The 16,446-nt window shown below is 37.2% G+C and overlaps 2 long non-coding RNA genes across 4 annotated transcripts in view; one reads left to right on the top strand and one right to left on the bottom strand.

The window, feature by feature from the left end:
- Positions 1–6,595, bottom strand: part of LOC111093488 — a 29,439-nt gene extending 22,844 nt beyond the window's left edge. Inside the window, exon 1 of the long non-coding RNA XR_005382227.1 lies at positions 6,377–6,595. This is a non-coding gene — a long non-coding RNA (uncharacterized LOC111093488). The remainder of the gene's footprint in view (positions 1–6,376) is intronic.
- LOC102151271 overlaps positions 1–15,613 on the top strand; it is a 43,334-nt gene extending 27,721 nt beyond the window's left edge. For 2 of the 3 annotated variants that reach the window (XR_005382226.1, XR_005382223.1), the window contains 3 exons: positions 6,406–6,471; positions 14,703–14,803; positions 14,927–15,613. This is a non-coding gene — a long non-coding RNA (uncharacterized LOC102151271). The remainder of the gene's footprint in view (positions 1–6,405; positions 6,472–14,702; positions 14,804–14,926) is intronic. The other variant, XR_005382224.1, reaches the window with a different exon arrangement.
- The last annotated feature ends 833 nt before the right edge of the window (positions 15,614–16,446 follow it).

Below are 16,446 nucleotides of genomic sequence, written 5' to 3'. Positions count from 1 at the left end.
TTGTGTCTTTAGAAGAAGCCAGAGACCCAGCTACCTGTTTCTTTATTTTTTTTTAATTTTATTTATTTATTCATAGAGACACAGAGAGAGAATGAGAGGCAGAGACACAGGCAAAGGGAGATACAGGCTCCACCTAGAGAGCCTGACGTGGGACTCGATCCAGGGCCTCTAGGATCAAGCCCTGGCTGCAGGCAGTGCTAAACCGCTGCACCACCAGGGCTGCCCCTACCTGTTTCTATCACTTGAAAAATATAAGAAATCAGCAATCTGCAGCCCAGAAGTGATCTCTCACCAAACCTCATCATGCAGGTCCCCTGATCTCAGATTTCCAGCCTCCAGAACTATGAGAAATAAATGTCTTTTGTTTCACTCAGTCTGTGGTACTTTGTTATAGCAGCCTGAGCTGACTAACATGTAGACTCACCAATATTTTAATTTTTCTCTCTCTCTTATTCTTTTATCATGTAACATAAAATGTTTTATTTTAATCATGGTATCTAAGTATTGTTGGTTTTACATCATAGCATTTAAGTTGTAGGATATCAAGGAGCAGAGTAACATTAGTCAAGGACATTACCTTCTCTTCTGGGAAAGACCCTGTGTTTTTGGTTGTACAGGAGATTTGTATCACCATAGACAGAATTATGACTTTGTGATTACCTTCATTTGGAGACTGAGTATTGTTTAAGGAGACATGTTTGAGTGCCTATGGGTAAGGAGTGGGCTTGTGGTGATGAATTTTAGGTGTCAACTTGTCTTGGCCATAGGATGCCCAAATATTTGATCACACATCATTCTGGGTGTATCTGTGAGGGCATTTCTGGATAAGATTAACATTTAAGTCAGTAGACTAAGTAAAACTAATCGCCTTCCCCAAGGTGAATGGGTCTCATCCAATCCTTTGAAGGCCTGACTAGAACAAAACAGACTTGAGTGAGGAAGAATTCATTGTCTCTGTCTGGCTGTCTTCAAGCAGGGACATGGGTCCTGTTCTGCTTCCTGACCCAGACACAGACTGGAACTTACGCCATCCGCTCTTCCAGGTCTCTGGCTTGCTCACTGCAGATCTTGGATTTCTCAGACCCCATAATCCTGTAAACCATTCCTTATAATAAATGTATATCATATATGTATGTCTCCTACTGGTCTGTTTCTCTAGAGAACTCTAATACAAAAGTATATATGAAATAGTATATGTACCTTCTAAGGAAACATAGTCATTCAAAATCTTCATACTTTCTACCCAGAACAAGAAACTGAATGTTACCATTACCTTAGTGGCTTCTCATTTGTCTCTTTCAAGAACTTCCTGGGCTTGAAAGTGACACATATCACTTTTACTTATAGCCTATTTATCAGAACTAGTCACATAGCTTCAGTCTAAGCGACAGAGTGAGAGAAATGTGGGGAAGCACATAGAAACATAGTGAATCTGAACATTTCCTACCCTACTACCACCATCAAATATTTATCTGTACATAGCTGGGTTTCTGAATTCCTTACTTGTTCTATTGGTCTATGTGTCTATCTCCATTCTATGACTATACTGTATTTATTACCATAGCTTTAAAATAAATCTTCATGTTTGGCAAAATATTTCTTTCCAATTTGTTAATTGTTCAAATTTAAGAAGTCTTTCACCCATCTTGTTCATTTCCACCTTCTATAGATAACTACTTTTATTTTTTTCTTCGGTGTTCTTTCAGTGTTTCTTTACGCAATTATAAAGAAGAACAACATACATGGTTCTTGATTTTTCCTTTCCTTGCACAAAATTGGTTTGTTTTATATATATACATATTTTATATGATTTATATATTTTATAATATACATATATGCTGTTCCGCATCTTGGCTTATTAACTTAGCAGTATATATCCAGTATATATACCCTGGATATAATGTTATCAGAGAGTATTCTCATTCTTTTCAATAATAATAATTATATTTCAATGCACATTTTCAAGATGTGACTATTACAAACAATATCATAATGTCATTTGTTGAGTATAGGCATATCCACAAGATAGATTCCCAGAGGCAAAAATGCTAGGTCAATTTTTAATGAACTTGTGTGTGTATGTGTGCATGTACCATTCAGAAGATTTTCATTGTGGTGCAGTTGAAGTTATTAATTTATTTGTTGCCATTGACATAGTTTTAAGAAAACCTCCTTCACCCTGGTATCAAAAAGAAATTATCTCAAAAAAAAATAAAGAAATTATCTCATGATTTTCCAGATTTTTATATTTTTGATTAGATATTTAAGTATTTGATTCATTTAGTTTATTTAAATATAGGGAATAAACTATGAATAACTTTATATATTTTTAACTTGTTATGATTGGCATTTGTTGCTATTGTTGTACCAGCTTGTCTAGAATAGTATGAATAGGAATGCTAGTTGTCAGTCTAGTTTTCTTGCTGATCTGAAAAGAATACTTTTTTAAAAAAGATTTTATTTATTTATTTATTTATTTATTTATTTATTTATTTATTTATTTAAGAGAGAGACAGAGAGAATGCACACACCAGGGAGAGGAGCAGAGGGAGAGGGAGAGAGAGAATCCCAGACTCCAAGCTAAGTGCAGAGCCAGAAAAGAGACCTGATCCCACAACCCTGAGATCATGACCTGAGCCAAAAGCAAATGTAAACTGAATGAGCCATCCAAGTGCTCTGAAGAAAATACTTTGAACATTTCACCATTAACTATAATATCTACAGAATGATATCTTATAGATATGATTTTTGAAGTTAAGAATGTTTATAATTTCATTTTGTCTTGTTTTATTTTATATCCATGAATTGATATTAAATTTTATTAAACACTTCCTATGCATTTATTTATTAAAGTGACAATATACTTGAAGTCAATTTGAGGTTTCTTTATTTTTTGCATACCACCAGAAGCATAACTTTTAATTGAATGTCTGAAAATTAATAAGCTAAACATCTCTACTAAATGTTAGAAAAAAGAACAGAAAAAACAAACTAAAGAAAGATAAAGAAGTTAGCAAAAATTAATTGTCCCCCAAACATAATAATAGCAAAGATCAACAATAGCAACCAAGGCAAAAGTTGGTTCTTTCATTTCTTTTTATTGTAGTGTAATTAACATACAATATTATATTAGTTCCAAGTGTTGTTCTTTTCTATTATCCCATGTATACTAAGAAATTTGCACAAAATACAGCTATAAAAGACAAATGAAAATAGAAAGACACTTAGAGATAGGAGAATAGAAGTACCTTACTACTGAATATATGGAACAGTATAAAAGCACAAGTTAAAGAAAGAAAGGGTTCCTGGAAATTCAAAGAATGTGATGGCAAAAATAAAAATAATAATTGAACAATAAAATTGAGGGAATTTCTCAGAAAATTAGATGATCAGTCCAGGAAGTCAAATGTCCCATTCAAGACAAGGAGAAGGGGGGGGAGAGGAAATATTAGAAAATAATATGACAAAATTCTTCAGAACCAAAGGACTTAGAACTCTAGATTTTAAAGAGGTCATCAAAAAACTAAGTGTATTAAGTTAAAGAGTAATCCCATGAAGGCATTGACTAAAATTTCAGAACCCTAACATAAGGTTATATACAAAGGATGAGAAACTATAATGGCAAAGGACTTTCCAAAGGTAACATTGGGCACTGGAAGTCAACAGCATGATGCATTCAAAACTTGAACTGAAAATGTCTATCAAACTGATTCAATATCCAATCAGATCACTAAGTGAAAGTATAGATTGAAGCTATTTTTCAGTAGCACAAAATACTTTTTGAAATAACTTTGTTTGCTTCCTTTCTCTGCATCTTTTTTCAAGAAGCTATTTGCTTCAGCAAAACAAGAGTAAAACCAAAAAACAGAACATAGGATTCAGGAACTAAGTAATCTCATTGAAAAAGTAGGGAAGGGAGTTCCCCCAGATGATGCATGTACTTGTTTTTTTATCATTGCATTTTGGCGTTGTTTGCAAATTTCATGAATTATTAAGAATTCTACAATGGTATCTTTTGTATCTAGTTTTTATATAAATTCCAGAAACAGAACCATTCTGTGTAAAAACTCTCGCTACATGTTGTCTGATTGTTTCATGTCTTCTCATTACAGTTTACAAATCTGAGTGGGAATGGCTAGAGGGTGTCCACTTTTCCTCTTTTAATATTCTACAAGCTCCTGAAATTGACTGCTCAGTGGAAGAAGGTGAACTTTCTGGATAAGACAGGATAATTTTATCAGGGAGGTCACAAGATGTTACACTTCTAAGCAAGAACTTTCTGCAAGCTGTCAGGCTTGTTCAGTGACAAGCTCAAGAGCAAGGGGAACCCTCAGTTCCAACCATTTATTTTGGTCCACTTGTTCTTTTCATGTCTATGGTATTTTGGGAATATGCCCTACTTGGCGCCCCCAAAAATTTAAACAAATTAAACTCAGGTGTGGTTCAAAATCAGGTGTGCCATGTATCTCAAATTCACATACAACAGTTGGGAACTAGAAATGGCATGTTCATTTTTCTAACTGAAATTAAATATAGCTTTACACTCGAATAACAACATTTTAAAAGAAATCCAAACACCTAGTATCAAGGCCTGTGGCAATCACAAAGAAAATTTTATAAAGAAAATCTCTGCCTTTCTATTTAAAAAAAATCTCACCACCTGGCAACTAGCTCCTCTGTTGAGAGGGCTCAACATTCATCCATAGGATTCATCACAGAGAGTAAGTGTTCAAAGATAACATAAGCAAAAGGCCGAATAGAGATGTACAGTTGAGAAAAAGTGCATAGTGTGGCTCTTGGTCATATGAGCCTGTGGTCTTCTGAGTAATCTCACACCCTTTGCTTTATATCGAATATTCTACAAATCTCAACGCTAATGAAAATGTCAATATGGGGATGCCCCATGTTGTGTTGCCCCGAGTTCAAGAAAAACAATTCTGACCTATCATTCATATACTTTCTCCTTCAGCATTTTGGACATATGGGGAAAATGTCAAATGAGTAGATAAAGATGACAAGCTGTAAAAATACATCTTTATTAGACCAACTCTACTGAATGAGGCAAATCATTGTAAATCGGTAAAAAAGAAAAAGGGGAGGGGGAAGTCTATATTTACAAATTTACAAAATAGTCCTAGCTCAATTCCTTTTTTTTTTGCATGAAGCTGACATTTTATTTCTTTTTTATCCAAAATTAAATATATCAAATATATTAAAATTTCATAATATTGTAAAGAGTATGTGTGAGCCTGGCAATCTTTAATCTATCTTAGTATGTAAAGTTTAGATGAAATAGCAAGCCAGAATTTTCCATGCCCTACTCATAAGTCCACAGAAATAGGATCAAGGTGTATGATAAAGCTTCGAGCACACTTGAGTACAACCTAGTAATCCCTTGTGTTGGCAGTTTTTGGACAGTTATAACTCCCTTTAGATTTCATGAAGTGTTACATACTTTTGAGAGAAAGAAGGAGGCCATAATCATTTTTTGTCTCTTATCAGCAGATTCTCAGGTAATGCCTGCTCTATTGTCAGTGTGAGGAGGATTGGGGTGGCCCACCTTATACCGTCAGCATGGATGGGTACTGAATTCTCTTTTTCTTGAGAGGAATCTGTGGGATTAAACCTTTAGGATATAATGAATCAATTTAACTTTATACAGTTCTTATTTTGAACATTAATTTTTAAAACCAAATTATCACATATTTCTACTTTTCCATTATAGAGAAAAATAAAAATTTGAAGAGAGTTATTGAGGGAAAGGAACACAATAAAAATAGCAACACAGAAAAGGAACAAAACAGAATTAAAATGAGAAAAACAGGGGGATCCCTGGGTGGCTCAGGGGTTTAGCGCCTGCCTTTGGCCCAGGGCGTGGTCCTGGAGTCCCAGGATTGAGTCCCACATTGGGCTCCCGGCATGGAGCCTGCTTCTCTCTGCCTGTGTCTCTGCCCCTCTCTCTCTCTCTCTCTCTCTCTCATTCTCTCTCTCTCTGTGTCTCTCGTGAATAAATAAAATCTTTTTAAAAAATGAGAAAAACAAATATACCACACCTTAGCTTAGTATCAAGACAAGTTCTAACTACACAGCCTAGAATCCAAAGTGAACAGGAAAATGTGACATATCATAACTCTCTCAGCTTTTTTTTTTTCTTTTTTTTTTTACTCTCTCAGCTCTTATGGTGAATTCAGTTCCTGGATCTCTGTGGCTTTACCAGGAAGTCCAAAGCTGCCATTAGAATATAGTCCAGTGAAGGTAGATATGTTATACACTCAGGCACTGTAATGAAATATGCAGCCATAACATGATATTTTGATCCAAAGGATTCACTTAAATTACTTAGAAAAATGGCCATACAGCTTGTCTTCTAAATTACCTTCTGGAAATGTCTTTTCTTTCCACCAGGACTTTGATAGAAGCTTTATGCCAGACCAAGCAGCAGGATAATTTCATCCAGGACTTGGATAATAGGTATGCTCTACTGTTAATTAGAGACAACAGTTTATATTTCTTGGGCTTGGAAAATGAGCCCTGTGTGAAATGCCAGGACAGGTGGACTGCCAGCATTCTGATAGGTACAGCCAGCTTCTCAGGAAGTAAATTATATCTCCTCCAGCTCCTGCATGCATGCTTGGGTAAGGACTTAAAGTTCCTCACCATGGAGCATGACAAACATGGTTTCACTCTGAAAAGGTTCACAGAATCCGTTGCCAGAAGCACATCAGCACAGCTGAAAAACGTCAGTAATACAACAGAGCAAGAATCAAGTTCTAAGAACGTGATCTACCCGTGTGCCTGCCAGACTAATTTACTACAAAAGGCAGTTTTATGAAGCCTGATCAAATAAATCATATAGAAAGAGTGATTTATACTGACTGCTTAAATGAATGCAGTGTGATAACACACACGAAAATATTTTTCCAAGACAGATTTTCAAAAGTAATGCTAATTAATGTTTTGGATACGAAAAAATAGCAAAGTCATTGTTTCTTCAGGTCGTTCCTATTTTATCGTAATGAAAACAAGCGGACAGCATACAGGAAAATACTATTCCTCATCCCTATTTTTAAGAGAATCAAATGATTGATTAAAACTGGTTTCAAGCGATTAGGATAGAAAATTTATATAAAATATCTTAATAAGGAGAGACCAAGGCACACACTTGCTTTTGGTTGTGGAATTTTACAAAATCTACAGACACACTAATTACATTGGTTATTTCATAGGAGTAACAGTTTTTACTGTTTTATTTTCCTACCAAAGTTCCACTACTTAAAACGTCTTTTTAAAAGATTTTATTTATTTATTCATAAAAGATACAGAGAGAGAGAGAGAGAGAGAGAGAGAGAGAGAGGCAGAGGGAGAATCCAGCTCCCCACAAGGAGCCAGATGTGGGACTCGATGTGAGACTCAATCCTGGACCTCAGGATCACGCCTTGAGCCAAAGGCAGATGCTCAACTGCTGAGCCACCCAGATGTCCCTAAAATGTCTTAAAACATAAGTTCTTTAAGGGGCAATGGAGACAGTCAATTGTATAAGTCAGTTTGGGCTGCCATAACAAAATACCATATACTAGGTGTCTTACACAAAAGAAATTGATTTCTCACAGTTCTGAAAGCAGAAAGTCAGAGACCAAGGTACCAGCATGATTGGGTTTGGGGAAGACTCTTATCCTGCCTTGCCACGTTGCCACCTTCTGGCTGTGTCCTCACATGGCAGAGAGAAAGAGAAAGACAGAGAGAGAGAGAGAGATAAAGCAAGCTCTCCAGACTCTTCTTATGAGGGCACTAATCCCATCATGAAGCCCCCACCCTCCTGACCTATTCTTGCTCTGATTACCTCCTGAAAGCCCCATGTCCAAGGGCTTTAACATAGGAATTTTAGGGGGACACAATCATTCAGTCCATAACACCTACCGAACTGAGATTCTAGGCAGAATTAGAATCAAAACCAAGTGATGGGAAGCAGGGAACCAGAAACAGAGGTGACTAGACAGGGAGAAGTACTTAAGAAGACTTCTGAAAAGAGAACTGATGAATTAAGACAGCTTGGTCAGTTAAGATTCTCTTCTGAGAGTAAAATCTATTTCTGGGTTTGGAGGAGACTTTAAGTCCTTTATGTCCAGGATACACTCCTAATCTAACTACCTGATTTGCAGGAGCTGAATGCCAGGGCTACTTCCCACTCTTTCGCTATGTATTCTTAATGTCTATGCATAGTCATGTGAATTTACTATTGACATGTATTATTCCAGAAACATCCTTATGTATTTTTTAATCTTTGTTTGGTATCCCCAACTAATATGAAGCTTCTTTAGGGCAGACTGTGCTGCTCATTTCCTATGTATATTTCTGATGAGGACATTAGTAGCCAGTTGCATCCTGTAACATAATATTACTTTTTAAATTATTTACCAAAATTCTTGCTCCCCTTTCATATTCTTTCTCATACTAGACCTCATTTTTCCCCAGCTTCACCTTCTTTAATAAATTCATCTTCCCTTTCTTCTACACGTCATTATAGCTTTCAAAATTCTCTCTACAAAACTCATATGTAGTTTACATTTAGCATCTGTATATACCACTTGAGATTTTCTTATACAGTGTTTTAAAGAAGAGTTTGGATTTTTTAAGATCAGGACTTTTTCTTTCATTTCTGGGAAGTCATAAATGGAATGACAAGCATTTTAATGCTGCCTTCTTTAGGACATACTATTCTTATGATGTGTTATGAAAAATTAAAATTTTGCCTTTGACTTTGTGGGTAATTTTGCCTTAATTATCATCACTAAATGTCATGAGAAAGTGTTAATTCCTGGCAGGCCATTCTCTTGAGAAAGTGATCGTTATGTGTCAAAAACAACAACAACAAAAAAAAAAAACAAAAAACACCGTTTTCATGTGTATATATTTCCTGTGTCCTCTCTGAGGCCTGGTTACCTTGAAAGAAACCAAAGCTTTTTTTTTTCTCTATTTTGCAATAGAGCTATGTCAAGACAAAAATCATAGTATTTTAGCCAAATATTTCTGTAATATTGTTCTGATTATAAGTAATATCTTCTCATTATGGAATATTTGGAAAATATGAAAACTATGCAATGAAAACTAAAAATCACTTGAAGCATAGATATAAATAGCATTAACCTTTTAGGGCATTTCCTTTTATTTTGTGTGTATAAATATATTTTACAAAATAATGTGTATTTATTTCCGTGTCTTGCCATTCTGCATAGCATTGTATTAATAGTGTGTTTCCATGTCATTAAAAATCTCAAGAGTATCATCTCTAATAAGTAGAAAATGCTCTATTGATGGTCTTTTTTTTTTTTTTTGGTAAGAGCTTTATGGAGATATAATTTATATAATTATATTCATATAATTTGCCCATTTAGATAATTGAGTGTATCATACAAATATAAGTAAGTATATAAATTATATCTCAAGCTTCATTCATGCTATAGTGTATTATCAGTACTTCCTCCCTTTTTATGACTAAATAATATCCCATTGTTGTGACTCTGTTTTTAAGGTAGGTCTTTATAAGATAAGGACGTTCATTCTATGCTTGTCATGCTTGGTGAAATTTGCTTATGGAGTTTTACAAAGTAAAAAGAATCTTTTTTTTTTCAACTTTTTCAAGTCAAATATATTGATTTTTTTATATTCTCAGATTTACTTTCTTCTCCATTCATTCAACAAGTATTTATTAACAGAATACAAAATATCAGGCTTTGTACAGCCCTTGTGAATACGATGTAAATAAAATCGATACAATTCTTGCCTTTACATTTCTGTGTTTATCCTACAAGTAAAGATATCATCAAAATTTAAAAACTGATCAGAACTATCAGCGCCCTCTAGCTGTAGTCCACCAGGAACAACCTGTAGTCAAAGCTGGGTTTACTGGTGCATTGGTTATGAGGGAGAAATACACGCCTGGTGAGTCATGGAACCTCTCAATGAAAGCGTGTCACGCGGGTTGTAGAATTGGGGGCTTATGTTTCATGATTTTGGAGAAGTTTCAAGAAAACATAGTTTTGCTCTGAATTAAGTGCTGTCAGAAAGTAAGTTACCCCAACATTTTTTTATGTAAAGGTAGGAGAATGAAGGTAAAGTTACAATTGGTAAAGAAATGCCAGTCTCTCAAGTAGCTAAAGGAGGAGGGTGTCTGGTCATTTTGTGATTTGGACAATGGTCTTGAGTTTTGGCTGTGCTCAGTCAGACATGATTCCATAAAATTCCATAAAAACAAGTAGCCTTGTTTTCGCTTTGCCCCATCACAGTCACAGAGTGGCCTTGTCTGATATGTTCTGTGACATTCTTTATATTCATCAGAACATCATGGCCCAACTGTTAGAGCCAGGCCAGCTCTGCTGAAGCCATCAAGGCTACTTTTGTCTTCTTAGTACCCTCTTTTGGCCAAGGGGAGACAAAATTAGCCTGCAGGACATGGATATACAATATTATTGTTATGATTGCCTGAATTTTCCCTATTAGGGGATTTTCTGGAGCAGATTGTCTGTAGCTGGACTTGGGTTAGTCCTTTTTGCTCCCTTTGCTAGAGGAGGTGGAGGCGAACCATCTGATGTGACAATGACTGTCCAATAACTCTTAAGATTCTGGAAAGGATCCACTGGCTAACTGTAACTCCCTTAATCACCAGTGGGAAAAGTGCTGATTAGTCTTTGTAAGACAACCTGAAACAAGAGTCTAAATTACCAAACCCAGGAAATGAAAATATGTCCCCACATTCATCTGGGTCTTTTCTACAGATCTGGTTGGCTTTTTTCCCCTAGTTATAGATTTTTTTACATGATATATAATATTTATGTAGGCATAACCAGATGTGTTTATCCTAAGCATAAACTGCCCTTTGGCTTAATAAAAGGAAATAAAATGCTATATAATTGAGCATGATAATGCGGGTTACTGAATTCAAGCTGTTTTGTTGGACCTACAGAGCAGAAGTTGCGTTCTCATAAACAACAGTCATTTACAGGGGTATAGAATCCAGTGGAAATTTAAGTATTAAATATCTCAACAGAAGTGAGCTGATGATTGGTCTCTTAAAATGGGAAACTTTTCAGAGTGGAGTGAAACAGCTGCTAAAAAGCTTTCTGGAATATCTCTGAAGAGAACAAACAATATTTCAGCCAAAAAGCCCCAGTGTTTTTCACTCCTGATGGACTACGTTTCTCTCGTAGGGTTGACAGGTCTGGCTATATAATTTGCCGGATCTAATGAAAATTGAAATAGCAACCCATTTGTTCAAAAAGTATTAAGAATTTCAAGATGGCAACAGCAAAACATTAAACCATCCTGAAATTCTCAAGGCAGTGCTACGTGAGACTACAAAAGTCACATGCCCATGAACTTTTGTAATAACTTCAGTAGAAATGTTTTATTGATGTTGGGTTAAGGTTCAATTTTTACAAGACTGAAATATAGGTTAATTTCATAAGATATTCACCAGGAGGAACCTATATAAGTGTATTTTGTGGGGTGCCTGGGTGGCTCAGTTGGTCAAGTGTCTGACTCTTGATCACAGGTCTTGATGTCAGGGTCATGAGTTCAAGTCCTGTGTCAGGCTCCACACCTTAAAAAAGCGGGAGGGTATTTTGGTGGCCATGAGAGTGCATGTTGCAGAACTCCAACTAGAGGGGGTAGAAGTGACCCAGGCTCCAGCTTCTGCTTTCCAAAATCTACCACCATGTTTGAATGGACACCATGCTTCCCATAGGTTGTTGCCAGCAAGTGAGTAAGCTCTTCAATGATACTAAGACAGTGCCAAACCTGGGGTGCAGAAAACTTCTATAGTGAGCAACTGTGCATTGTGGACACCCCAGTGGCTTTGCTGACTTCCTAGATTGCACAGTGGTCCAGGATGCTTTCATCCAACATTCTTATCTTCTCCTTCACTCAGGTTCAGAATTACCTGAGTGCTGATGGCTCTCCCAGGCTGTCCCTGCTTTCTCACCATTTTTTCTCACAGGTGTTTTTTTTTTTTTTTTTTTTTTTTAATCATTTGAACCTGCTTCTTCTTGGACTAACACAAATGGTACCAGATATAATCTGATAAAATAGTCAGTAAGAACAGGACTTGAGAATGGCTCACTCATTGCTCAGCAGAGCCACTTAGGAGGTCCCATGATCAGGGACGTGCAAGACTAAAATTAAACAACAAATTGCTGCCTCTTACATCCTCTATCAAAAGAAGGAAGCATAAAGTGTGGCAGGCCTCTTTGGGTTCTGTAGGTTATGTCCTGCATAACAAAGAAGGCTGCCAGCATTGAGTTAGGCCCAGAGCAGAAAAGGACACTAAAGCAGTCCTATGGTGTTGGAGGTATGGATGGGTGGTAGGAGAAGATGCAATATGGAACGTGTGATAAGCTCCAGGGGGAGAGTCACAACATAGGTTCCTGGGATCCTGAAACAAGGCCATTCCACCTATAGTAGGAATTATAGTGTTTGAGAAACGGCCTTTGGCATATCTCTGAGTCCTAGTAGAGATGGGACACTCAACTGTAGGATACCAGTATCTGTGTATTCAAAAATGCTCATGATGAGCTGAATCTGCTGGACTCACATCATAAATTCAGAGGATTCCAGCAGCAATCCATCATGAGATGAAAATAGTACATGTGGATTGAGTCCCAACAGGGTAGAATAGGCTGCAGGTAGCTCAGAACCGCCATGTTACCCAATGTCCTTCCCTTGACCTGCATGCATGGCCATATGAAGGGACCCATACAACCAGCTGAAAGACGAGGAAAAAGTCTAAGTTGGTTTATAGATGGACTTTCTCAGTTCATGGGTACAAGCCAAAAATGGATGGTAGCTGCCTTACAGATACATGTAGTGGTAGCCTTGAAAAATAGTAGAAAAAGAAATTCTTCCCAATAGAGCTATGAGCAGCATATTTAGTGATTCACTTTGTGTGCAAGGAAAAGTAGCCCAAAGTGAGACCAGGCATAGAGTTCCCTGCAGTGGCCAATAGTGCAGATGTCAGGTCAAGGACCTGGGAAGCAAAGGACTGGGAAAGTAGAGACAAGCAAGTCTATGGTAGAGGCCTGTGGATGACCTATGAGGGTGAGTACTAAATGGGAATTAAATGCTAATGCCCACCACTGGAAAAGCACTAAAACAACCTAAAAGACAAAATGACTTGGCCACGTTGTCAGTCCTTGTCGTTGACCACCGCAGTACTGCATGATGGCCAGAGCGGTCACAGTGGCAAAGATAGAGCCCAACAGCATGGAGTCTCACTAAAGTAGGTCAAGCTACTCCTGCCTCTGAATGCCCTACTCGTCAGCAAAGGAAACCAACACTAAGACCCTGATATATTAGCTTGCTAAAGGTACTATAGCAAAGTACCTCAAACTGAGTAGTTCAACCAACAGAAATTTATTGTCTCACAGTTCTGGAGGCTAAAAGACTGGGATCAAGATGTCAGCAGGGTTGGTTCCTTCTGAGGGCTGTGAGGAAAAATCTATTCCAAGACTCTCTCCCAACTCCTGGTGCTTTTATGGGCAATCTTTGGTGTTTCTTAGCTTATAGAAGCACTCACTGCTTTCCGCCTTCATCTTCACATAATTTTCTCTGCATTTCGTGTATCTATGTCCAATTTCTCCTTTTTATAAGGACACTGGGCATATTGGATTAAGAGCTCACCCTATTCAAGTATGACCCTATTCAACTAATTACATCTATAATGATCCTATTTCCAAAGATCACACACATCCTGATATACTAGGTAATAGGAATTAAACACATTAAACTTTCGGGGATACAATTTAACCCATAACACCCCAATATAGATTGGATCCCTTCCACCTTGGAGGCCAGTGGTTTGTCCTTATTAGGACAGGCACTACACTATTCAAATATGGATTTTCCTTTCCTGAGCAGAACCTTAGCTAGCATTCTTATCAGGGGGTGCTTATAGGATGCCTTTTTTCACAGCCAGGGAATTGCACATGGCATAGCCAATAAACCAGAGTATGGGAGTGCCTCATGACAACCCCCTGTGCCATCCAGAGACAGCTGACCTCATAGAATACTGGAATAGCTCCTAAAGGTACAACTAAAGCTCTCCAGTTCTCAGAAATCACACTGAATAATGGAATGCCATTCTTTAGGACAGAGTATATCTATTATATCAGAGACTCCAAGAAGACTCAATCCATTCTGAGAATAAACAATTACCAGAATATCTCACAGTCCATTTGGTTCCTATCCATTTCTTATTTTAATAGTCTTATCAGAATTATGATGTGGCTGGGTAGGACCTGCCTTGCAAACATCCTCAGAAATGCTCTTAAAATTACCTCACCAATATTGAGTCAATATCACTGCTAGTTGAGCTGTGCTATTATGGATAATACCCCAAAGCATTTTTGCTACACTCCACTATTATTACGTCTAACTCCTTAGGTAATAGAAAAGCATATTGTTTTTTTAAACTTGTTTTCATAAGATTTTCTGCAGAAGTTAAGAAAAACTATAGCATTTGAAGTCATGGACTAGCCCCAAATCATACTTACTTTTAGTGTAAATAATTGCTCTTTTATCTTTTGCTAGCTGGCAGATCTGGGCATGGAAAATTAATTTCACCATTTGAACTGAGTTATTTTGGGGGAGTGACTTATATTTCAAGAGTAAATTCAGATCTGTTATAACATAACTTGCATGGCAATTTTCAGGTTTTCTTTTGAAGTTAAGCCATCACAAAACAAAACTAAATGAAGGATATTCAGGGGAGTCTCTACCGGGTCTCTGCAGGGCTTGGAGACTTTCCTAACAGGTGAGCAATCATGGCATTCTCCTTCTTCTGGTAAGAGAAAGGGAGTGGCTGGGCTTAGAGTTTTGTAGCAACAGGAAAGAAGGTGGCCAGCAGAGAAATTCTGAGTGTGCTTTGTCTGTGTAGGAAGTCCTTCATTTTAACGGAAAACCTAGAACTAAATCAGCTGAAGCTTTCACAAGATTTGTAACTGTTCTAAGATGAAGTGCACATGACTTGGCTATTGCATCTAATGAAGACTGAAATGGGCAAGTGGCTTTTGATGACTTCTGCGTGTTGACTCAATACCCTGTTACGGACTGAATGTCTATGCCCCTCCCAAAGTTTGTATGTTAAAGTCCTAACTGCCAGTGTGGCTGTATTCAGAATAGGGAAGTAGTCATGATTAAATGAGCTCATGGTGGGGGGACCCTAATCCAATAGGATTAATGTCCTTATAAAAAGAGACACTAGAGAGTTCCACTCTCTTTCTGTGCACAGGAACCAACAGAAGTCCATGAAAATACAGACTAGGATGGGGGCTCTCACCACAAACAGACCATGATAATTTCTTGATCTCAAACTTCCATCCTCCAGAACTGTGAGGAAATAAATTTCTATATTTTCAACCATCCAGTCTGTAGTATTTGTTATAGCAGCCGAAGCTGACTAACACAGTAGCCACCAACCTGCCTAGGTTTCTCATGACTAAAAATGAAAAGGATTTGTAAGTAAATAATCCTAACAACAAAGCATTTCCATAATCATTTATTGTACCACTCTTGCACTTAAACATGTTAAGAGTATTTGAGGAACATAAGTTACCTTTGCCAATCTGGGCATAAAGTAACTTAGTCATTTCACAGAAAAAAAAGACCCCAATTTTAATTTTAATTTAATTTGTTGCTTTTCTACATTATTTATTTAACAACTTGTGGTTAAAGATCTGTTTATATACTCTGTATGTATAAAGTATGCACAAATATAAATATGCATGAAAGTGATCAATTTAAAACATTCAACTTTATCTTTATTTTTTTAATTTTATTTTATTTTATTTATGATAGGCACACAGTGAGAGAGGGAAAGAGGCAGAGACACAGGCAGAGGGAGAAGCAGGCTCCATGCACCGGGAGCCCGACGTGGGATTCGATCCTCGGTCTCCGGGATCGCGCCCTGGGACAAAGGCAGGCGCCAAACCGCTGCGCCACCCAGGGATCCCTCAACTTTATCTTTAAAATATAATTAGCCAGGGTGCCTGGGTGGCTCAGGGGTTGAGCATCTGCCTTCAGCTCAGGGCGTGATCCTGGGTTCGAGTCCCACATCGGGCTCCCTGCAGGTAGCCTGCTTCTCCCTCTGCCTGTGTCTCTGCCTCTCTCCTTCTCTGTGTCTCTCACGAATAAATAAATAAAATCTTTAAAAATATATATAATTAACCCATCGTTATGTTGAGCAATACAAAATATATATCATATTCAATTTACCTTCCTGATAAATTATAACTTTTTTAATAAAAAAGAGAAAATCACATTCACTATTATGTACACATAATTCTACTTTTCCAGAGTGCCATTTATATTATATTTTTTGACTAAAGTATCAATGTTTTTTTTTTTTCTCCAGAAACAACAGAAAACTGGAGGATTGGAGAAAAAAGAACAAGAATT

This window comes from Canis lupus, chromosome 31 (genome assembly GCF_011100685.1).
Source record: "Canis lupus familiaris isolate Mischka breed German Shepherd chromosome 31, alternate assembly UU_Cfam_GSD_1.0, whole genome shotgun sequence".
In the NCBI taxonomy this organism is placed as follows: domain Eukaryota; kingdom Metazoa; phylum Chordata; class Mammalia; order Carnivora; family Canidae; genus Canis; species Canis lupus.
The sequence above is the reverse complement of the archived record's forward strand: the minus strand, read 5'-3'. Positions and strand labels throughout refer to the sequence as shown.